Raw genomic sequence first — 25,855 nt, forward strand, 5'->3', positions numbered from 1 at the left:
TATCAGAAAGTTTGATAAAAAAATGTATGCCTGAGGCAAATGTTTGTGGTTCAGCATAAGCTCTTTAAGTATTTCACTTGGTTTCTCTAAGTAAATCCAGTTATAGGTGTTGAAGAGCAAATCGTCAAACCCCTTAAAAGGCTTAGCCCCACTTTTCTCATCCTCCCTGGTTTACACCTTTCTAAAAAGACTTCAAAAACAAAAGGAAGTGCAAAGGACATTGCATCCAAAACCACACACAGGGTTAGCCTAGGGTGGTTATCTAGTTTTAGTGAGCAAGGTCTCCTTTGACTTTGTATATTTCAAAACTAACTTAGACTTGGATGTTATTTTTGTGACATCCGTTGCAAGAAATCTTCGAAAAGAATAAATTGCATTCTATTCTATTCATTTTTATTTATTTGACACTTTTATGTTACCTCTAAAATACATGACAGAAGTTTTTACTGAATTTTCTGCTCTAATTGCAACTTATCTAATACTAACCTGATCAACTATCAGACAGTGATTATATTTCTGCGTAACTTGCAGAGTTAGTGGAAATGTGTGACACAATATAAATTAAATTATTTGAAGGAAATTTGTATTTCGTTACAATTTGTCAGTTCAATAGAAATAGTTAAGTAGATACCATGCATATAATACATAGATAAAGCATAAGAGAGAAATGATACAACTTGTGAATTCGGAGGGAAAGGAGAGGATTTGACATTTACAAATTTAAGCATTTAAGAGTCTGAATTAGCTACTGTGCATGTCTGGTTTAAACGTGGGGACTGGTGAAATCTGTGTATCACTTTCATTGATGTTGGCAGCTGGAACGAGGGGCAAAAACCACTTGAAAATGTTGCATGCTTGGGCTGGGATCAGAATTGGGGTCTGATAGCAGAGGTCCTGGTACTGAAAAACATTCATTTTCAGCATCTTGTTGTCTCTTCTTAGAAACACTACTTTTGCTGGTCCATAATCTAATCTCAAAACTTATTAAAATAGTAATTATTTGATTCATCAGTGAGGAAATAGAGTTCCTTTAAAAGGCACTCTCCATTTAATTAACAATAATTTGAGATTTTAGACAGTACAGTTCTGAATACTAAAATTGTCTGATGACTGGTTTTCAAATATGTTCTCTCAGAACTACCAAAATTTATCCTAAGTGTTCAGTGGTAATCTGTGGTCATATATGCTCATCATATCATTCCATGTACATTGCCCATTCTTGGTTTCATCTGAATGTTTCTCATGATCTAAACATACAGTATCAAGGGAAGGGCAGAAAAGAGGTCTATGCATATGATAATAATCATAATATATCTTAATCTAAAGTAAATGTAGAAATGCAGTCTTTATATTCCTAAAATTGCCTTCATATATGCAGTCATCTTTTGACTTTTCAAGAATATATATTGATACTTTTCAATCTACAACTTTGCTAGATAGGATAAATTTTTCGTAGTACCGTCAGCAGCAAAATTAATTGTATTCTATGTAAACAAAAACCCCCATTCTTCTATTTAAGAAATAAATCCATGTTGAAAAGATGGGGCACATTGCTGGTTTATGCTTATTCAAAGCTTTGTTGAAAAGTTAATAAAAGTGTAAAAATTAATGTAGCCTTATTCATAATAATTTAAGCAATTAAATATCCCATTTGCTCTTAAACTCTTTTACCTTGATCCCTCCTTTTTCTCATGCTTTACTCTTCCTTTCTATTAAGAAAAATCCAATAGATATTTAATAGCAAAAGTGTAGTTTGGTTTCCTGTTTGTTTTGCATAGTGGACTTGGTGTGAGATAACACAAAGCTGAAACAGTTGCATGCTATGGGTGAACACATAACTGAAGTAAGTGGTCTTTTGTTCAAAAGAGCCAGTAGTCATAGCAAGAACTTCATACTTATAAACAGTTTAGGCAGTGCCAGGCTTGATATGAAAAGGGATGCACGGTGCTCTAATTATTACACATATTTTTAACATATGTTCTGCATTATATCACAGAGAGACTTGTTCTTTAATGCTGCTTCCTCTTGTGTTACTTTTCCTGTGATACCAATTATTTTAAGCATGTATGACAGGTAACTGGCATCTTTATAGCATCTCAGCAGGTTTAACCAGTAACACTGTGAACATGAAGATAATATGTTAAAAATCTGTTCTATGGAAAAGCATATCACAGACATAGAAAATGCACTAAACATCCTTCAACAAAAAAACCCCAACAGTCGTTCATGAGCTGAAATACATAGTTTCTAAGTAATGACACTTTAATATTAAAATGTTGCATAATCCAAGGTTGTCTTTCAAAACTGTTCGAATTTAGTGTCACGAGCTCTAGTGAATGCACATCACTGTTAGTAACCAAATTAATTAACAGCATGTTGAGGTTCCCTAGAGACCATATAGATATCCTTCTGTTGCAATTAAATAAAAAATGTGAGTTTCTGTAGAAGGAGGTAAATCTTTATAACTAATATGCAGTTATATAATTGGGTTTTACTGTGGCAAGGTTATAAAATATGTCTATAGAGTACACTTGTTTTTTCACACAAGCAACAATGTAACAATTTTGTACAGAACAATTATATGTTTAGTTATATATAACTGAAGATGTATAAAACTAAAAATTTATACAAACATAAACACATAAATAACTACTTATACATAACTATAGTATTTGATACATATTTTTCTATGTATGTTTGTTCCATATAAACTATATGTATGAATATATATATATATATACGTACATACATATATATATCACAGAGTCACAGAATGGGTAAAGTTGGAAAAGGCCACAATGGGTCATCTGGTCCAACCTCTCTGTTCAAGCATGGTCATCCTAGAGCACATTGTACAGAATATCTATCTATACTTTTTAATTTTCATTGTATTTTTTACATGAATTTTACCCAGATGGATTTTCCTGGACCTGATGTTCTAACTGTGCCTTTCAGTTTTACATAGTTGTTTACATCACAGTTTCTATTCTTAGTACAAACACTGTGGTCCCTGGTTTCTGGCATCTCTGGGATCATGGTAGTAGACTGTTGTTTACCACAGTAGGCTGTAAAGGCCATCCATTCATATTGCATGAGGCTGGTGCTGAGAACCTGGCGTTATTTATTCTCCATAAAACAGGAACTTTTGGCTGTTTCTAATGCATTTGTTACTAAGAACTTCAGATCAATTGTGCTAATGATTCCACTCAATAAACTAGTAAATAAAAACTACCTACATGATCTTTGGGTGAGGATTTTTTTTCCACCTGTGTTTAGGAACATGGCTTAAATACAATTTATAGAAAAGGACTATTCACAGAAGTAGCCAGGTTGCTTCTTTGCATTGATGATCAATGTCTAGCACTATCCATTCTGTTCCTTATAACTTGTACTGTGGGGAGGGTCCCATTTTGAGAGAAGGTACTTACCTGCTTAGTTTCAGTGTCATAAATTGTAGTTTGTTAGATGGCAACATCAACTCTACCTTATGCTAGCTCCTCAATTTACAAACACTTGAGTCATTGTTCTTAGGGTTCTCAGGAGTCCCTACCAACAAAGGTGGAGAAAGAATATTTGTATGGAAAAATTCACTACCTATTTTTATCATCTCAACATACAGCTGGGCAAAAGAGGAGGAAGTTGAAGTTCAGTGTCCTGAAACCTTGCACACTTTTCTGGTGTGCAAGGTATTCTTCCACAATTCAAATCAGTTTAAGCTTTCTCATGGATGTTAACATAGCAATATAATCACTGAAGTTCCAAGCTGGTAGAACTTTAAAGTTAATAGTCAAACAGATAGGATGTGCTCCATCACTTCAGTGTTTTATCTGGCAGGCAGCAGGACAGTTTTAAAAGGTTTTTTTGAGTCATTTTTTTAAATAAAATAACATTGATGTTTTACCATCTCTTCTATTTTGCGCTTTCTCCATGGGATAAAATGTTCCACCTCAAAACATATAATACAGATTCCATTGACTTTGTGTGAGTGGTAAGCAAGAATCACTATCTCCAGCTGACTACTAGAAACTGATGCCATTGTATAACCCTATATGTCTTGTCCTGCAGGGATTAAGACCTGCTGCCTCTTGGAAAGGCAGCTGAGGCAAGGCAGTCATATTGCTGCCCTGTTGTGTGAACTATATGACTTTCCGTTGTCTTCTTCCAGAAGCTAGTTAGGAACAATTGGATGTAATTTTAATTTTCTTGTTAAAGTTTGGCCATTTACATGTTCTAACAACAATAAATTCCTCTTCCTTTTCTCTACATGTGCCTTCTGCGATGCTGGAATACTTGTCCCAGGTCTGCTGTGAGAGCCTGTGCATTGACTAACAGTCACTTTTTTAATTTTAAAATTCCTATTCACAACCCCTCTGCCAAAGATTACATTTCCTGTTAAAACCAACAGACTGATTAATTCGACTGAATCAGGTGAAACTGAAGAATTCCACATCGGAGCACCTCAGAAAGAGTTGATCAGGGATAAGCCTCTGTTGCTATTTGTTGGACTTTGGCTGTTATTTTCAGTTTTCTTTCCCATGTTTCTGAGGGCAGCACTCTTTGATCATGCTCCAGTAAATGAAGATCAGAGCATCAAAGGGAGTTTAATATGTTGGCAGTGGGTGTCACCAAGCCTGACTTTCAAGTGTGCAATGCTAAGAATATATTCAGAAATGCTCATTAAGTGAATCAGGACAGTTAGGTACCTAAGAAATGAAATCATGAAGGAAGGAAATTTGAGCACAAGATCAATTACCTAAATCTAGAAATAGGAAATGTTGAAGAGAACAGAGAGATAAAGCTTCCTGCTTTTTCTTGAATCTGTTATTCACAGTCGTAAAGTCATAACTAAGAACTTATTCCTGGAAGTGATAACATATACAGAAAACACAAAGTTGTCTTAAAGCTCTTTTCTGTCTGGGGTCCAGAAGCAGACTATGTTAAGATCTATGGTGCAGATACTTTGGAGACACAAATAAGAATGCTTAGACACTAGGTGAGGAAATTAGGTACAAGTCCGTTTTGTAGTTGTGTTTATACCAAGAACAAAATTTCTCACATGGTATGAATCAATGATGTGGTAAATGGTCACCATGTGATAGAACATTTTTAATAGTGATCTTTTAGATTTCAGTACCTTACCACCATATTTCTACAATTTTATATTAGTATTTGTCTTCTCTTGTGTTTACTTTGCCCGTACAGTCAAGCCATGTATTCATTTCATTATATGTCTGCACATATATTTAAAAAACATTTCATTTACAATCTAGGACTTAAGGTAAGAGACTTAAGTGCTGTATTTCAGTAACATATGGGAGAGTTTTTACTGACTTTTTGTATATAGAGATACCACAGGAAATTATTTTCATGGTTGAGGTAGAACTTGGATGCACACATCCAATATCTACCCACTTTTTCAGGCTGTAGAGCCAGTCAATCTTATGATCTAATGTAGCATTTAGCCAGGTTTCTCCAGAAGTTAAAAATAGGATGTTATCCTCTTAATCTCTGCCTGTCAGAAGTTTGGAGACAATATTAAGAATGACTTTTCTGCTTTTTATGGATTAATCCAGGTAGGCAGCCAAGTCCCACAGGGCCAACCACTGCCCCCAGGCGAGATGGGAAAGAGAATCAGAAGGGTAAAAGTGAGACGACTCATGAGATAAAGACAGTTTAATAGGTAAAGCAGAAACTGTGAGCACAAGCAAAGCCAAATAAGGGATTCATTTATTACTTCTCATCAGCAGGTAGATGTTTAGCTGCTTTCAAGAATTCAGGGCTTCATTATGAGTAACAGTTATCTGGAAAGACAATACCATAACTCTGATCATTCCATCCTCCTCCTCCTTCCCCCAGCACAATCTCATATGGTGTGGGATATCCCTTTGGTCAGCTGTCATCTCCCAGCTCCTTGTGTATGGCCAACTGACTCTGTGGTGGGACAGTGTGAGAAGAAGAGAAGGCCTTGACACTGTGTAAGCTCTGCTCAGCACTTACAACCCTGAAAACAGCCCTGTGTTATCAATACTGATTTGGCCACAAATCCATAACACAAACACATACTAGCTACAATGAAGAAAATTAACTCTCCCAGCCAAACAAGTACATTAAAAGTACATTACCATTATTTGGATCATATTGATACCTCCTCATCTAATTCTTCGATCAGTCAGTCTAACACATACCTCTAAAAACAAAAAAATCCCAGAGATTGCTGATCTTTTACACTTGACCTATTTTGCTTGAAGTAAAAAATAAATAAAAGAAAATATTAAAAAAAACCCCACCGGAAAAAGCTCCTTCACACCACAATTTTAAAATGAGAAATTACAGTGAAATGAAAACATTTTGTCATGGCAAAAAGTATTTAAACAAATATAGGAAGTGTGCATTTTTTTTCGCATTCCATCCGTCATTGTAAATTATTATTATCAGTTGCAAAATCACAGCTTCATTAAAGGTTCAGAGAAAAACTGTGTAGGTTGTTTGGATTCTTGTTTGAAGAGGAGTTCTAGCAACAAAAAATTGTGGTTGTTCAGTTCGACATATTGTAATTTTCTTCTTTCCTGTTTTGGTAGACAGTACAATGTGAACATAATTAGAATGCAAGAAAGATAAGAATGAAACAAGATTTTCAGATACTTTTGTCATTTGCAAGGGCTTTATTCCATGTACCCATTTCATTTATTAAAGCTCAGTCTTTATATGTGAAATGCTCCGAAATTTCTGTTTATTAAACCAAAAAGTCACTTTATAGTTTACTTCAGAACACTGTACGCTTGTAATAGTTACGAAAAATACTTTCTGAAAATAGCTCTTTCTAAGTGCCATTAGGTTTGGTTTTTTTTAAAAGATTATCTTTTCCATATGTTTTATGTACATTACTGTTGAATATGTTTGCTTTGCAAAGCTATGACAGGGGATTTATAATATATTGCTAAGTTGCAATTGAAAATTCATGTCAGCTGTGCTGAAGTTAGGAAGACCTTTCTCCTAAAATTTTTATTAAATTCTCAGGCCACGTGATCCGTTTTCCACAGTGTCAAAAAGGAAAGAACATTTTCATGTGTGACGTGAAGGAATCATATGTGAAAGCAAATGAGGTACAATGAACATAGACCTCTAAAATGCCATTTTTACATTCAGTATTCAACATACAATCAACACTTCCATATGGTTCAGAGAAATAAAGTTACATTTTACAGCATAGTAACATGTCAGTCCAGCAGTAGCTATAATAAATATTTTATTACAGATAATCTGCATCTCATTTAGATTTTAGGAAAGATACACAGTTTATGAACACATCGTATATCACAATGCAAAGAGGAAAATAACGGTGAAGAAAAAAAATTATCATCTATCATATCCTGTTTTGATTTTTGAAGCTACTGCGGTATTCTGTAATAATAATTAAACAATTGCAAAATAAAAATGTTTGATAACCAAATTCTTCATAATCTGTTCTCATTGCAGATCCCTGGCTCTTCAGAGACCTACTCACATAACACCACATAGAAAGTTAAAGGTAGGATGAAACATCCTACAACCTCAAGCTCTGGTGGGTCCTGTGTATTGTATTGATGTTTTTAAAATGACGCCCCACTGTCTAGCTGCCAGAATACAGCAAACTACAAAATTTCAATAGGCCAGTATGTGCTCGGTATACATTTTCTACTGACTTGCCCATTATCAACAATTTATACTGTTGTATCTAATTTATTGTTTTTGCAATAACAGTGCAGGTCAAAATATAAAATGGGATAAATTCACAGAGCACAAACTTTGACAGACATAAACGTTTTGTTCAAGCAGGAATATCCAGGGTGATAAATTCTCTGCCCTGATACCAGACTCATCAAGAATAGAACATAACTGAATAAATAATAAAATTCTTAAAATGACCTATTAAATCTCTTGTGAGCACTCAAGTTTCCACAAGAAACTACTATTGCCTATGTATGCCCTGTTGTGATGCTTTTTAATGATGGCCCTCTTTAGATTAATAATTTGCAAATGTCATCTGTAACCATGACTTCAGCTCAGCTGAAAGCACATGAGGTACCAGAGCTCTGAACTGGTGTCCACTCAGAAATGTTTGAATTTGGCAGCAATCTGGCTGTGAGCAAACCTTACTGTCTGATCAGTACTTATATAACAACTGTACTGAATTGAACAAGTACATGGAGTTTAGGTTTTCTTCCTTTGGTTTTTAGCTCAGTGATTTTTCTCAATGGTAACCAAAGTCAAGTAATTTATAGCTTGTGAACCTCACAAAAGGGTCCATTTACAACCATATTCTGCATTTTGTGACACCAAATGGAGAGTGTGTTCCTCTATGTGACTACAAAAGATTTTATAACAGCGATCAGAAACGTGTTCTGCTCGTTAATGTTTGTACAGTAGCTGCCTTAAAAGCGCTACAGTTTCCTAGAGCAAGTCATTCAGAATTCAACTAGGCTCTTTAAGTTTAATAGGTTGAGCTCTTTGAGTTCCCCTACCTCCTCCTGATTGATGGTTTGTTTCTTCTTTTAATACAAAATTCAGTAAAATTTCCCACAGTGAAAAGGCTCTTTTAATTATAAAACACCAGCGTGTGGGAATGATTCAATTTACACATCAGAAAAGTTCAGTTACTTGACTATAATTTATTTTTTGTGCTGATCATTTACAGACCACAGATTCTTCTTCCTCTGGCCCCCTCCCCTTCTTGCTTGCTCTCTTTCTATGTAATAGAATAAAAATCTCACTAATCTGGAAAAGGCTTTAGATATTGTATCACTTAGTCATCAGAACTAGAGTCTTCATTATCAGACTTTTTTTGTACCAGCTTTTATTCCTTTCTCATTTCCTAGATATTTTGTCATATTTAATTTAAATGTGTTCTGTAATTGCTGAGTAATACAGTTTTTTCTTGCATGTGACAAAAGGATAGTGTAAGGAGGAGTACGGTATCACACTCATGGAACTGTGAACATAAGAGATATTCCCAAAAAAAGATATTTGCAGATATAATGTTGCATGTGACACAACTGACCAGATGTTGATTTTTTTTTAATCTAGTAACTAATTAATATTGAAATAGTGGTCTGGAAGGGATGGGAAAGTTTCATATTTCCATACATTTTCTCTATGCAGTACTAGTTGTCTTTCTTGGTTTATTTTCAGAATATATCTTAGGACTTGTATTTGTAGATAAAGCAGCTTTTAATGACATGGCTTTGTAGATTCTGAATATGATTTTCCTAGCAAAATCAAAAAATTTAATCTTGCTTTGTGCTCATTTTAAGCAAAAGAGAAATAAGCAGTAAAAATATCCAGAGTAGCGTTTATACAAATAGTTTTAAATATATTTACACATACATTCTTAAGTTTATTTTGGTTTTAATCAAATATGGGTTTTGACTAGGAACTATTAGATTAGACTATGGTCATTTCAAAATGAAAAAGTACCTGTAAGGAATTGTAGATATGCATCATTTATTCTAGGTTGTATATATAATTTTGGTTCACCTGAATACTTAAGTATATTTATTGATTTGTGATTTGTTGTCACATACGTATGATCACAATATCTGTACTACTGAAATACATTGTTATTACTTCCTTGCTTTCTTGACATTTAATTTAGTCTGTTTTCCACTTTGGGAGGGTGTATTCAATGTTACTCTAGCAAAATATGTCGTACTTGGGGGCAGGGTCATTTCTTCTGATCTTTTCAAATACTTGAAAGGTGCTCCTCCTTTACCCTGAACTCAGTACTTAAACATAAATCCAACATGAATGTATGTTTTGTAGTGTGCTTATGAGAAAGAAACTAAAAGGCTATTTTGGAAATATCTGTACCTGCTGCTGTTTGGGGATATGCTTTTATGTAGAAATACAAACGTATCCCTGGATAAGATCTGAGAGCTGAAACTAGCATGTATAAGAAGCCAATGCAAGATGTTCTCTTCCATTGCCCATTTAGCCGTCACATGCTAAAGGAAGTCAGTAATTCTACCACTTTGATTTTACAAATTTAAATTTCCACTACTGCATTTTTTTCTAATTGAACTCTACCTTACTGTATCCTTCTCAGTAAAGGGAACAATTTTGATAATATGAGGACAGCAAAAATCAACATCAGTGAATAAAGTAACAGGTATCTCCAGTTCTTATTCATGTTCATACAGCCAGGCATCTCAATACTAAGTGCACTCAGTATTTATTTCCAAAAGATAATTTTTTAAATTCTTTAAGACCCTTGAATAAGCAATAGACGTTTATATCTTCCGAGTGGCACACCCTGCTAAGATGCTCACATATGTGATCTCACAAAGATTCACATGGAAAACTGGTTGTACTTCTCTTACACAAAGCTAGTATCAGATATATACAGTTATTCTGGTTTTTTGTTCATTCTTTTTTTGTTTTAATGCAATCTAACTCCTCTCTTCATCTACATCAGTACACCTGAGGCCATGAGTAGGCAGTGGTCTCAAATTACTTCCAAGGTTGTTACGCTGTTCGAACATCGTGTATCCTGAAAGATGTGACCAACCACTTGGTACTCCTGCTGCTGGTGCAGCAGATGTCCTGTGATGATGCACCTTATTCTTCTTGGGGTTCTTTTGGTATTCCACATAATTACTTCCGGGTCCGTTTCATTTGTCAAGTAAACTATGTAGTGTTACTCTCAGTAGGTCTGTGTTCCTGCAGTTGTCAGCAGTTTGCAACAGTGTAAGTTCTCAGTAAAGACATCTACTGTAGGGATTAAAAAAAAAAATAAAAATGAAAAGGTCCTAGTGTCAAGGGGGTCTCTAGAGGGAAGAAATTTTTAAATAATTTTAAATTCCTATTCTTCCAGACCATTATCTTATGACTATTTACTACTGTAAACAGTAAGCTAAAATCAATATCGGTGTACAAAACTTACTAATTTTGATGGAAGTCTTTGCTCACAATTTTTATCATTAAATTTTTTTGTGATCATTTATTTCCAACTTCTCTTCTCTGGCTTAAACACTAACATTTTGTATGAACTGAATTCATGACAGTAGAATGGTGTTGAACACTGTGTTAAAGGTTGGTATTTTAGTAGAGGTTTCTATATATAATAGGTGTCCTGATGATACAGTTTTATGGCAGAAGTTATTATTGTGACAAGCTCTTTTTTTGTTTTCCTTTCATGACAATGTACATGAGAGTGTTGAGCGTCCACAAGATTGCAGTGTTCTCACACCAATACAAAGAGCTTATGGTTTCTGCTATATTGTATATATTTTTGGACACCCATGGAATTTTTCATTTAGTAGGTAGGGATTACCGTGACTTTGTCCTGTTGTAATTTGACTCTGTCTCTATGCACGAAATGTTACAGCATCTCGAGTCCTTGCATTTCTGATATGAGAATCAGAGATCCCAGATGATAGTAGACCTACCTCCTTGGTACTACAAATATTTTATTCTTTTTTTTTTGTGTTTTGGTTTGGTTTTTTTTGCAGTTGACCATCTCTATGATTACTGTTTAAATGCTGCTAAGATTCCTCCACATTGCTATCAAGTTCTTGTCAGGCTACCTATATTTATGAGCTGTAGAGAGGCGTGCCAGTGGAAATAATTTTTTCAAATTGTCCTCAGTAGAATAAACAGGTATCGTAATCAGTCTTTTGAATTATCATCTAGTCACAGCAATCAGTCAGTCACTATATCATTGGATGAATGTCTTCATATTTTCAGGTGCTTCTAGCATCTTTACACAAAATTGCACTGTTTGGCATATTAGTTGTAAATCTCAGAAATTATTTAAAAAAAAAAAATCTTAGCCACCACTAGTCAGTGGTTGAAAATGAGTTTGAAATCACTACATCGAAGATGAGGTCCACTTCTGAAGTCCTGAACTGCAAATCAAGTTATCCTGGGAGTCTCCCAGGCCTGAATTCCTGGACATAATTGCCATAGTTGAAGACAATTTCTCACTTTTTCTATTCAAAATCCAATATGGGGTTACTGATGAGGCTAGTTTCTGTCTTTAGAAAATTATTTCCTTGAAATTGGAAAAAATTCTAGGTCCGTCTCACAACCATGTATCTCCCTTCTGAGCAGTAGGAGGAAACATCATGATTTAGCCCAGTGCCTTGTGTAAATAGTTCTGGAAATATGAATTAGAGTGAGGATTCTCCTCTCCTAGTCAAATTCCACCATTTCAAGGGAAGTATTTCTGTCTCTAACATTCAGGAATGTGGTGTACCTCCAGTGTATAGCCCCTGTTGAAAACCTCTTCTTGAGAAGTATTAATTTATTAATTCAATCTCTCAAGCCAAGGACAATACTAAAGCTATAAATTTTAGTCTGTTATCATCACAATCAACATCATACTTCCAATCAGAAGTGGCCAGAGTCATTTGATCACTAATTAGCTCAATTTTGTCAGGCTATTAAGTTCCTGAGCATATCTAACAACCTGTGTAATAGCAGAATAAAGTATAGAGATGCCTCCTTTGAAAAGCTCAGATGGCCTCAGGTGGAAAGCGACTGCTAAAACACATTCCTGTTTTGCCACATAAGCAAGATCCTAAACCTCTTGGGATTTCAGTAGACAGTGGAAATTAGCCCTTATTCTTGAGCCTCAGCATAACCTGCTGGCATAGCCACAAGCAAGAGACAGTAGCTATAGAGTTAGTGCTGTTTCATCAAGGCAGGGCTGACCTAGTGCATAGAGTTCATCAAGTGACTCGCTGTGAAGTGTTCTGGCAAATATATCCTCTGCGGACATGGCACTTAGGGACATGGTTTATTGGTGGGCTTGGCAGTACTGGGTTAACAGCTGGACTTTGATGATCTTAAAGGTCTTTTCCAGCGTAAATGATCCTGTGATTTTTTTGTTTTCTGAAAACCTGAAACCTTGCCTTTGTCCTTAGGAACAATTTCTGTTCTCTGTTGGAACATAAGCAGAGATAACAGGCAAAGTCATGGATTCCCTTTCAGAATACAGAGCAATGGAGAAAAACACTGACTAGGGAGGTGCTATGTCAGAACAATCCAGGATTTTCAGTAATGTCTTTTAAGATCCTTTACTGTTTGGCAAAACTTGCTTTTAGTTCTATGGCTTGTTGCTATTAATAGTGATGTTATTCAATCCAGCATCAGAGAGTAAATATCCCAGATTATAAAATCTAGAAGATACTGTCATCGCTGTTCTATAAAAAAAATTATACTAGCTGGATAGTGGAATAGTAACATTTTGCTTTCTGTGTAGAAAACCAAGGATGTTTTTTAGGAAAAATGTTTACAATTAAATAGAAGTTGGGTTTTGCCTCATACTGTTAATACATTTGAACTAATTAGGGTGTGGGTGTTTAGAGTACTGTATTAGATAAAAAAGAGCAGAAAAATTTCCTTTAAAAAGTCTCTCTTCTGCTTTTCTTTTTTTTTTAAATGTTCTTTTGTTCATACTGTTTATCACTTGCATGCCAAAAAAAGAAGGTAATGAAATGAAGATTTTGTTGCTTTCTTAAGAAAAATGTTAAATAAGTTTGACAGTTTCACTTTTGTGGCATAGTAATAACATGTCTAAAATAGCCCAACTGATGCTTTGAGTTGCCACAAGTATTGCAGCCATGTTATTTGAAGAGCCTCAATTATTTTTGAGCCACTGAACTATTGTTTCAAAAAGCATTTTTGTTATTTCAAGAGACTAAAATCACTTTCTTGTGGTTTGTTATGGTTCTTTGAACTACTTTTTAAGGCTAGTTTATGGTAGATTTTGTATTATGATTTTTTTTTATTTATTTAATCTACTGAATCCTTCTGACCTAAATAGCCTGAGGGAGCTAAGTCAGGAAGCATAGAAATCAAGAAAACCTGAAGTTGGTACTTCAAGCTGAACCAGAAGCTGGTAGAACTCAATTTGTCAAGTATTTTACTGACAGAACTAAGAACTTGATTTTATTCTTTTTCCCAGCATTCTGCTTTTGTGTTAAAAAAATTGTGATTTCTAAATGTTTTGTGTGAAATAATAAACATTTGATTTTTTGCTGGTTTGATGTAGTTTAACAATCTCTATAGGAAGGGGTAGAGTTTTCTGAAACCAAGATTTGACCTCCAGATCTATTCTGAAGAGGTTTGAGGCATTTTCCTCAGTTAACAGTGACAGAAAAGGACATACTGCACTTCTGAGTTGATGGGAAATTGGTCTCTGGTCCAGCCATCATCTGTATCCTTTTTTTCAGTGTCAGACAGATATAGAGAAGAGGCTGTGCACTGGCTCAGTATGCTTGATGCTATTGAACAAATTATGTTGTTCACAAAACTCATTTTAGTATTATAGTAAGACAAGCAGAAAGGTGAACAGAAGCTTTATGGGTATCAGTAATATAGTCATTGACCTAATCTTCTTTTAGTAGAAAAAAAATAAATTAGGACAGATCATTTGAGTGACACAAGTCAATGAACCAGGTGAAACTCATCAGAAAATAGGGAACTGGTTGGTTATACAGAGACTGCAGAGACTTCCCAAGAATTGTTCAGCACTATATAAATTAATAGTAAGTACCAAAATCCAGATGTACAAAACGTGTAAGATACAGGTTCCATGTTAAAATTTTTACATAGTTGATAATAGTTGTGTCAGAGAGTATAAAGCAGTGTAAAATGTATGCTTCCTTTATTCATTTGTTATTAACCAGCCACATGGGTAATGCTGTTTATACAAAAGCAAGAATCTTCAGCAGGGTCCTACTGAGTTTTGGTAAAGTCTCCAAAAATTGCAGCTCCAGCACATGTGAAGCTGAATGTGAATGCACGGTCCTATTGCAATTTGATTTTTAAGGGGAACTTTGGTACATACTATTTCACACCCCATTTGTGAGCAATAATGTAACTATGCTGGTTTTAAAAGAAAAAAAAAGTTTAAAAAGTGAATGATTGTATTCCTCTGTTCTACTCACTGCACAGTTGATGAAGGTAGTTATTTAGTCACTGAGATTGAACCTGCTGCAAGATGCAATACGAGCTATCTTCCAGAAATATCTAAAAATACGGTAACTGTGCCCAAGTACACAAGCTCCAGGTATGATTTTGGAGACTTTGCAAGTATTCCTATTACTGAGTACATGTCTATCATGTGGAAAAAAAGGTCTAATCTCAGCTGTAAATGCTAAGAATTACATGTCATTTCCATTTAAGCAATAAATGCTCTTTTGTCTATCTGGATTTTGTTATATGTTTTTCACAATAATTCCTAACAGTATGCTATGTCATTAAAATATCAAAATCTAATAAGTCAGCTGGCAATAAATGGAAAAAAATAGAAATCCATAGCAAAGATTAGGGATATCTAAAAGTGGTTTATGGGTCCTAGTGGGATTCCTCCTTTTTTAACAACAAAGTGCAGAGTGAAAGAATATGCACAGCTTTCTTTGTCTTCCTATTTCTTTTGATCTGAGAGAACAATCAGATAAGGCTGATTTCTGAAGACAGTTCAGAATGAACAGATCTCAATTGCCCCCAGTGATAACCATCATTGTCAACAGGAGGCATTCCAGGTACTGACACTAGAGCCTTAAATGTTCAGATACTGAACATTTTATCTTTTATTTTAAAAACTACTGCTGGGAACTCTCTTTATAGAATGCAATGGATGATGAGTATTTAGAAGAAGAATGAACCCTGAAGGAGAATAAAGCCCAAGCCTCAGAGACTGCCACTGAACACCAGAAGGACAGAATAATTTAAGGTTGTGAAGGGGAATATCACGCACACAGAAAATCTGAAGCTGTGAAAAAAAAAATGGAAGGCTAGAACTCAGGAGTTACAGGCTACAAAACAAAAAATAATTTTAAGGCCCTGGCCCTTATGGCCATTTGTCCAGATTAGTGAATCAATGCACATTCTGTCAGGGTTCAGCAAAACTAAGTGCTTCTTCATAGGGAAGGCTCAGAGCTGGAATATGTTGAAGTGTTAATAATGGAAGTTGAGGTATCTGGATTAAACCAGTATGCAGAAATGCTAATAGCTACCTTCTGTAAGCCTTGTCATTTAACAAGTGTTATCAGTCCCTCTAAGCGCAATCTTCAGTTCTCAATTTTTGAAGAAAATATTGATTTTTGACACAGTGTGACAAGTTGTGTTTTACATGACTCATGTACATTCTACAAAGCTCACTGAACATGGCACAATGCCAGGCAGTGTGCTATGAAAACTGATGGCTTACAAATGTTAAAATGATAATATTTTTCTAATATAAGGTTATTTACATTTTGCCCGCTGCCCAATGCTGCTGATTATTTTTTAAGTTAGTAGTTAACTATCTTTGTGATTATCTAAGTTAGCATTGATAGCTTAACATACCTCAAAAATATAAAAAAATACTATTATCATTAATGAATAGCTAATTTTGAATGAGTAGATGCCAATGAATTCATAATCAGAGGGTTTTTATGTGCTTCTTACCGCCACTGCAAAACACGTTATTCCTTATCTAGTCTGTTTTCAAGTAGTTTGCTTTGTCTACCAAACCCACATGCTGCATTTAAACACACTGACTCCAGTCCCCAAACTGGTGTCATTGTTCCTTTCATGAGGTTTGGATAAATGCCTCTGTTTGATTTTACTCTCATAACTGGAGCACAGTTCAGTTTTGGAGAGTTTAAAAATAGGACATATGTGTTCCCCTGACATAGAAGAGAAATACAGAGTTTTTGGAGATAGAGTCAAACCATACTGATATTTGTGAGCCTGTGGGTAACACTTCTTTTGTTTAAAGCTAAAGAAGTCTTAAGATTATCTAATTTTTACTAGTATCTGGCCAGACTTGAGTAGAAGGCAGTGAATCTTGTAGTCCAGTAGGATATTTCAGGTTGTTGATACAACAAATGCAGGTGCAGATGAGCCAATGGCCAGGTTTGTGATTGTGGATGCCCGTGAGTAGTAAAGTAGATCAAAACATATATTCGAAAGTCACAGACATTGAGAAGTACAACTAAAGGTCTCTTCTCTTCTTCCTCCCTCCAATACCCTGATTTAGTCCTTGATCTTTTCACCAGTTTCTACCTGTGAGAGAAACACATGGTTTTTAGTGCACACTCAGTATGTATCTTTGAGTTGGCTGTAACTATAACCACCCTTGTGGCACATCGCCCAGTTCCCTAAGCATACAGGAGTGCCTGTTTTTCCCCTGAGTTTCCTTTATTGGTAAGTTACTGCCAGTTCTGACCTGCAAGGAAAATGCAACCCCATAACTTTCACCTATATCCCTCAAAACAGATGGAAGTTTTTCTGCAGGAAGATCAGGGCAAGAAAAGTTAGGAAGCACCAGATTACTTTTGGGAACTCCATGTGTGCCTCTCTGGCATTTGCTTTTCCTACCACCCCGCAGCAACATGTGTTAGATAATGTTCTAGGAATACAGTTTTAAACAAAGGGTTGTACGTAACATGAACATAATTACTTGTCACATTGCACAAAAAAGGTTGCAGTGATAGCAGGTGTGGAATATGATTTCTCATTTATGCATCTTGAAACAATTTTTTGAAATGCAAATGTAATATACAATATACGCAAAACAAATATCACTTTGACTTATTGCATTTTATAAAACAGTTTCTAAATATATGTGTATGAAGGCGATTGAAAACACTGTACAGCAAACACGTCAGAAACACCTGTAAACTTTAGGATGGGCTCTAGGTTATATATTTATGATGGTGAAATACATATTAAACAGAAGCACTTAAACTGTAAAACTGAAGAGAGTGTTCTCTTTAAATAAGCATAATCCAAATTTTAGTCATCTGCGACCTTCAGAATTTTTACAAGGTTTGTGTATATTGGGCAGATAAGCTTGACCATTGTGCTGGTGTACTCTACTGCTAGCAAACATGTACCATTAGGCAACTGGAGATTGAAACGGTACTGTCAGCTTATATAAAACTAGACAGCTCCATCTTACATTTAAAGTATGTAGAGCAAAAACCTGATGCAAAAGAAAATACATTTTCCAATATATTTTCCCCTAAAAAATGCCAAAGCTGTCTTTATGTAGTGAGTTTTTATCAATGACACTGATCTGAAAGCCCACCTTGCTGATCTTTTTTCATAACTGTAGTGCCTGCATATTGCTTTAATTTTTATGTTAAGTTATACAGTGTTGACATGTTCTGTAGCCCTTCTATGACAGGGCAGTATGAAAACCTTTCTTTCCATCCCCACTGAAGAAATCATTGGGGTTAAATGACAGGGCTCTACCAGTGATTTGCCTGTCACAGAGGACTGTAAATTGTAGCCTGTCTCCAGGATAGTGTTTAGACACATTTTGAGATTAATGGTTTTGCATAGACACTTTTGACTTCAAATGATTTTGAGACAAGCTCCATCAAGAAGATTCTTCCAGTTTGAACCCAACTGAAAGTGCTTTGCATTTCAGCTCTGTTTGGTACAGAACAGACAGACTCTGATACAAAAATGAAATGGTTTCTCTTATGTTCCAGACTACATAAAAATTTTCACCTTTAGTTTAACTCTTTGTGACAGATTCCTTTCTTTTTTTGGTAGTTCTTAACACTTTCTGATAACAGACAGCAATGAGCTATTTTATTTACATGACCGAGCAGGTCACATATTTTTCTCTTAAAGGAGCATGGCTTGGAAGGAAGGTCTGTATCCTAAATTTAAGGAAGATCAAGCTAAGGTGTATTAATCACCTAGAAAATCCATTTAAGAATGTGTTAATTCGTTCACTTTTCAGAACCTCAATTAGTAGTATGTGTTCTGCGGCAAATGAGATGTTATGATTCAGAAACTCTAACTTAAGACAGGTAATGATAGGGTTTCTATTCTGTTTAACGTGGAAATGAGAAAATGTTTATCAGAAGTCTACAGTGAATGTAGACATTTCTTTATTCACATGTTCTCCAGTCTCCTCTTAAAAAAAAAAAAAAAAAAAAAAAAGAGGAAGAAAACACCTTTTTCGTTATTATCAATTGGTTTTCAGCTCTTCTAATAGGTACTGAAGGTCATGTCGTTTCAGTAGAATAGCAGACAGTCAGATGCCACAGCAGTGGTGGAGCCACGCAAGAATCAGCATAATGGGCTAAATATTTGTATCTTTCTTATAAGTAATGTAAAGTTCATGTACACTGCCTCTCCCACTGGCGTAGGAGAGAGAATCTATTACTTAAGGAGACATTTTAAAAGATTCATTGTATCATTGACCAAATATACCCCACCAGAGTCTGACAGCTTGTGGCCTCTGTGTGTTACTTGGAGTAGGAATGCTCCTTATGGGTGACACCGTATACCCTCCCTGTTCACCTTAGTGCAATTACATGATCTCAGGCTTCCGAGTCACATCATGTGATTAATGGAGAATTAGAAGGTCTTTTCAGAGAGAAAAAAAAATGCTTTTCTTTGTGAAATGATATGCAAATTTGTTCAAACATTTATGGAAGCATCTTCATGATTTTTTAATTTCAGGGTTTAAGTTTTTACGCACAACATCTGTGATTCTTTTTTATATTTGCAACTGAAACATCAAGATATACTGAAGACTGAGGTGAAAACAGATAGATTTGAAAGCAGGTCAGAAGTTTAATAACATCATGTACCAAATATTAAATGGATTCTGGGCAGGAAGTTACAGGGCTCCCTCCTTAAAATCCCCCAGCAAATGCATAGTGTCTTCAGCCAAGATGTCAGTGATTTTGATGATCCCTCTTTCTCCTCCATGTCAGGTAAATAAGGTAGAAGCTGGTTGCTATGGACAACAAAAACCTCACATTGCTGATTTGAAGGACCAGCATCCACTAGGAGAATGCAAAAAATTCCAGCTTCTGGGAGCAAACCAACTGGAATTTTTTTCACAATTGGCACGGGCCCCAGCCTCCTAGTTACTGATTAGCAGCCATACTCTTTAAAAGCCATTAAAAAAAATGGTATTGTAAGACAAATATATCCAAAGCAAGCCAAACTGAAACCAGTTTGGGTGTGGAAACTGGTTAGAGCCTCAACAGCTGGGGACAGAGCTCCTGTAACAGCATTGTAGTTCAGAGTTCGTGAAGTGACTAGATGAAGTAAGAGGCTTCTGAAGTCCTAAGGTGAAGTTTAAGTGCTGAATGCAGGAAATTAATTTAAAAGTCCCTACTTCCCTTTGTCAGAGAGGTCATCTTTCAGGAGGAGCCAATTTTATGTTACTCAGTAACATGCATGATTTTCTTCTGAGTAATGAGGCAGACTGCCATTGCCTTCACTTGCTGAAAACTGGATAGGCAAGTGACTATTTAAAGTAAAAAAAAAAAAAAGACAACTCCAAACCCCAACATAGTGCCAAAATTCTCCAGCTATAATTGCTTAATTTTTTTGTTTTAATGCAGCAATGGAATGTCTTCACTTTTTTTTTTTTTAAACAATCAGAGCCAAAGTCTACAAAAAATGTAAGGCACAAATAAGTGTATGTAAAAACTCCTATTCTGAATGTGATTAGTGCATGCCACTTGCAAATGTCAGCAGTTATTTTTAGAGGAGAGCATTTGTAAGATCTGGCAGATAACTTTTGAAATGTCAGGAGGGTAAGAGGAAGCATAGCAGAAGCCAAATACATATATAAATATGTTAGAGGATTTTAATACTAAGTCCATCATTTTTTGAAAAGCAAGATGCAGCTATCTTGAAAGCGACCTGATAGACCATAGTTCCCCTCCCATGTCATAGGTGTTGTGCAGACACGACATAATTACTTGAATTTTAGAAAGAAGCTTGGTTTCCTTGTAACCTGAGGAAAGAGCTCATTCTCTCTTTCCCTTCTTTTTCACAGGCAGGTATTGTTAAACAGTATTTTGCACTTTACTTTTAAGTAGTGTGTGTTACACTTATGTAATTTCTTTCTGGCAGATTTATCATCAAGATTTGCCGCAAAATATCTAAGAAAGTTTATGCTCTGTCTTATATGACTACAAAAATACCTATTAAACCCTCCTGGAAGCTATAAAGTGAAGGGCAGTTCTTTGACAGTGTTGTTCCCAAGCTCAGGAACAGTGCTGTTCAGTTTTGTTTGATATAGCAAAATACTTGCCAGGTATACTCTATGAAAAATATTTTCACAGTGAAATATGGATCAGACTTGTATGCAGCAGTATTTCAATCACACCTTTTGTCTCATGATGATTCTCACTTTCTCTACTGTTTCTAATAACTCTAATTGTATATTTCTGCTTGCATATAGCAAGGAAAGCTACTGAGTCATTATTGGTGCAAAACTTGATATCTCTTAAGATTAAAAAATTTGGGTTCACATTTGTGCGGGAATAGCACTTTCTTCTTTGATAAACATTGTACTCACAGATTTCATGTCATCCAAGCTCAAGTATGACATTTTCCCTTACAGGTTATGTAGAGGTTTTTGTTTGCTGGTTGTTTTGTTTTTTTCCCCAAAGTCTACTACCTAGTTCCCATTGTAAAGTAAGTCCTGTATCCTCCACACTTACCAGTGCTGGTGTCTTTGCATCAGAACTCTGTCCTCAGAAATCAGTCTGAATCCCTACAGTTATTAAGGTCTCTTTAAAAAGACTCCAGACATTGGGATTACCAGGAACAGAAGGCCTCCCAACACTTTCTTATTATACTTTTCTCATTGACTATTGAAATATTGCAGGTGCTATACCCATTTTACAGATGTTACATGCTTCATTGCTTTCTTGGGTTACAGGAAAGGTACTTTTCATCCTTTAAAAATAGAACAGGTTATGGAAAATTACACTCAGAATTGAAGATAAAATGGACCATCTGGGTAAACAAATTGCATACTAATGGCCAAAAAATCAACTCTGAGTTCTCTTCTATTGCAGTGCATGTTCTGAGAATTAAAATATAGGATTTATTGATAGGCCAATATATTTCTGCTTAAAAAAGAAATTACAGGATTGACTGATGGAAAATGAAAAAGAAGAATAAGCAGTACCTTAATTGCATTAACGCAATTAACAATTTTAAATGTGATGCATTTTTCTTGTTTTGGAACAAGTTAAAAGTGATTTTTCAGAGTTCCCTTAAAAATATATAGCAAGTAAAAATCCTGCTCTCTGCCTGATCCTGGAGGATTTCAATAAAAATAAATAAATAAGTAAGGTTAATAAAAAAGCTTAAGGGACACAATCAAATTTTGACACATCCAAAATTTGACCTAACGTTCGAAAAAAAAAATCTGTTTTTATATATGCTCTTAGCCTGAGAATCCTGCCAAAATTAAAGTTTCAATACAAACAAAAAAATCCTAACTAGGCAGTCAGATCACATTAACATAACTTCTTCCTTGCATTTGCAGGTAAATCTCCTTTGTCTGATTACTTCCTTCTTGTACTGAATACTTCAATACATACATATATACAACATTCTGAAGCATTTATAAAGTATGACTCTCCTTTGCTCTATTACAACAATAGAGCAGGCACACAGTTAGTAGACTTGTATGTTACCAAAGTATGAAAATATATGTGTGAATAGCATCCATGTTGTGAACTCAGTTCACAAGTCTAATGCAAAACAGTGTTTTCTAAATTTATATAATTATTCTGTGAAATTTCAGCTATTTAATATCAAAATATTTGGATAAATACTAGTTTTGGTTAAGAGCTGTATGAACCAGAAAGAGGAAAAAAAACACCAAACACAAGACCATTTCTTTTTGTTGCACTTTATTCATACAGAATATTACCAGTTTTATTGTTGATGAAACTAAAAATAAGAGAAGATAGATGTCAGAAGGCAGATCCTTTTGTACTGGTATGAAAGAAAAATGGTTCACTTAAAAATAAATAAGCTTGATATTATAAAAATATTGAATATAAATACATTTTTTCGGGACAGAGTAGGAATTTTTTTTTAATGGGGAATGGGTAATGGTATAAGAATGATTGAGAAATTGCCATTGTCAAAGTACTGTTTCAAGAAAAATTACTAAGAGGAAAAACTAGGGCAGGGTTCTAAAAGATTAAAAAAAAAAAAGGCAACCTGAGTTTAGGACCTAAATCCAGATTCAAACCTCTTATTTTAGAGCTCATATTTGAAAAGTGGTTAACACACAAGTTTTCCCACCGGATCCTAGGGACCTGGGCATGAATACAGACATTTAACTGAAAGCTCCTATTTTTGTGATGCTTGATTAATATCTTAATAAATAGTAGAGTATAAAAACCTTAAGGTAATCTGTAGAGGAAGGGTGGGGAGAGCTGTGTTCTTCATCTGAATCCATGGAGAACCCAGAGCAAGAGATGTAGGAAGTTTTACGTTGGCACTACCAAGAAGATCCAGTTACCTGGAAGGATGGAGAGGAGACTGTCACTTTTCAAAATGTCTTGTCTTGGAAAATAAATCAGAGATTGATTAAGAGGACCAAAAGTGTTGAAATGAGGTGGAAAAACAGATCAAGATGTGCTGGACCTTAAAGAAGTCTAGAGATAAAAAAAAGCCATAGTGGAAAAAAAAAAAACCACAATGCAGAGTTCTTAGGAAGACAGAATTTGTTCTCAAAAAAATGCTAATCTAGCACAGTATTATTTGCCTATGCAGTTTGAGTGATGTGTGGGCCGTGGTTGCAAAATACACCTATTTGTGGGATACACATCTGTGATATGAATATATAGAATTATAAGGAACTGAGAGACTTAGGGCTATGAATCTCCTTTTTCTCTATACTATATGTCATTCCTGATTTTTACTTGACCAAATAAGTTATGAGTATATCTTAGAATTACTTGAATCTAAAAAAATAATAACAAAAAAAATAGAAAAGCCTTAGGAAAATTTTTATACATAAATTTGCAGAATTTTTAGTGTGCCATTTTGCAGTTTAAGCGATTTGCTTTCCAGGCACTTGGCCTACACTAATCTTTGAACCTAACAGAAAAAGAACACTGCTGTGGCAGTTGCATTGCAGCACAGTGAATATATATTGCCGGCAAGCTGGATATTTTGGTTTTTCTTGGGGAGTTCAGACACTGCTAATAACTTGGTAACAAAACAATTAAATATGAAAATAGTGTTGTATAGCTTGTTAAACAAAAGGCATGCAGCATCATTTTAATTTCTCAAAAGAATCAAAATTATGAAACTCTGAGGATGTACTTGCACTTGTCCAGCCCTCCTATCTTCTGTGGCTACTCATTGCAATCTTTATTGTAACTGTACTTCTGTTGATTTTGTGAAACTAGAAAAATTTTCTTCAAGAAAATGTAACAGACAGTAGTCTGGTTCCTTCTGAGATGTCAAATACCTACTTTATTATAGCGAGAAAGTGACAGTCAATTTAAATCAGAATTTATTGAGAACATTAAGAGCTGGAAGGGCTTTGGCTAATCACTGTAATGTCCTCAACAAATGGTAAATGAAAGCATGAGGAAATTGAGTTAACACAAGTTAAAAGTTCACATACTTACTGAATTATATTAAAAACCCTATAACCTAATTAAATTATCTAAAACTACTCATTTCAGTCTGTCCTATTGTACTAGTGAATGCATATGATGGTATTTTCTTAGATGTGTAACAGTTGACAGGTTTAGCATGAGTCAGATAAAAACCCAACCAACAAGACAAAAGGATAAATTATTTACTAATCTGCAATCTTCTGAATAGTTATACTTAATGAAGAGTTTTGCATTGGTGCTTGTTTATATACTTCATATTTTTAACTTTAAAAATCAGTGTAGTCAGAACTTGCATACATAGATAAAATGTACCCATTTCTCCTCCTTTATGGAATTTTGGGGGGGGGGGAAGGAATGCTAGAGATGGTATAGTAGCTTGTGTCATGTATTTATATCCATAGGCATGGATATAAATCTGGTAACCTGACTGGAAAAGCTGTATTTTATCTGGTTTACATACCATCACACTACTTAACAAAGACCCTTTTACATGCCTAGATTTTATAATAAGGTGTAACTTTTGAGATCATGTTTTCTAAGTTCTTATCTTACTGGAAAAATCTTTCAATTCCTTTGCTTTGGTTTTAAAATAAAGGAAGAAAAGTACTTCACTAGTATAACTGGCAAATTTTCTACAATTCCTCTTGCAGATTCAAGGTTTATTGAAAATAATGGGTAAAGGACCTTTTTGTGGTTTCAGGTTATGGCATAGTAATTTGTATTTGAAAATAATAGGCAGATCTTTGAGTATCTATGAGAAATTTGATTCAGCAGTCAGATAACGGCAGGTATGTGAAGAATCATTCTCACATCTAGCAGCAAATAGGACTGTTTCAAGAGAAAAAAAATTGGATAGTGAACAGCATAAATTTTTGCTATTTGGAGAGGTTTGGGATTTACATATTTGCTGGTTTTGCTTCCCTGAAATGAAGAGAATCATGTAGGATTTGGCTCAATCCTTTGGCTAACCACAAAGGACAGAACCACCATCTGAATACCTTTTTCTAGGAAAAGTCAGGCACTACAGAGGAGTCATCTCTGTCACCTAACATACAAATGTGTAAAGAAAGTCATGATGGCAGAAGAAAGAGACAGTTTTCAGTTCTACGGGGAAAAAAAAGTGATAATGTGACTGTAATAAAATATCAAGGTGGCATTCCAACAAATTGGATGTATCCCATAGGAAGTTTCATCTTTTATTTCACCCTGAAAATGTATTCTCCTCCACAACTCTTACATAGAAAAATAGTTGATTTTCAGACAGAAATAGGGTGTTACACATTTGTTTTTAACTTCTTGCTGAAAGAGGAAAGCAAATGTAGAAATGAAACTGTTCTCCCACCCTCAGAAAAATAATTATTTTATGAAATGAGATTTTATGGTTCTGTGACCTGTCTGCTCCTATTCTAAGTGCTTCCTTACCAAAAAGAAAGGCTATGATTGATTGTTTACTGCTG

The 25,855-nt window shown here is 35.0% G+C and overlaps 1 protein-coding gene across 33 annotated transcripts in view; it reads left to right on the forward strand.

The window, feature by feature from the left end:
* The window catches only part of TENM3 (teneurin transmembrane protein 3), a 1,314,794-nt gene that overhangs the window by 842,646 nt on the left and 446,293 nt on the right, over positions 1–25,855 (forward strand). For 31 of the 33 annotated variants that reach the window (XM_064652558.1, XM_064652557.1, XM_064652574.1 and 28 more), the window contains one exon: positions 7,477–7,528. The exons of 1 other annotated variant lie outside the window; for it this stretch is intronic. The gene's annotated coding sequence lies outside the window, so the exon portion shown is untranslated. Of the gene's footprint in view, positions 1–7,476; positions 7,562–25,855 lie in introns of all 33 variants that reach the window. One more of the 33 variants, XM_064652559.1, reaches the window with a different exon arrangement.

The sequence above is a fragment of the Pseudopipra pipra genome, chromosome 4 (genome assembly GCF_036250125.1).
Source record: "Pseudopipra pipra isolate bDixPip1 chromosome 4, bDixPip1.hap1, whole genome shotgun sequence".
NCBI classification, from domain to species: domain Eukaryota; kingdom Metazoa; phylum Chordata; class Aves; order Passeriformes; family Pipridae; genus Pseudopipra; species Pseudopipra pipra.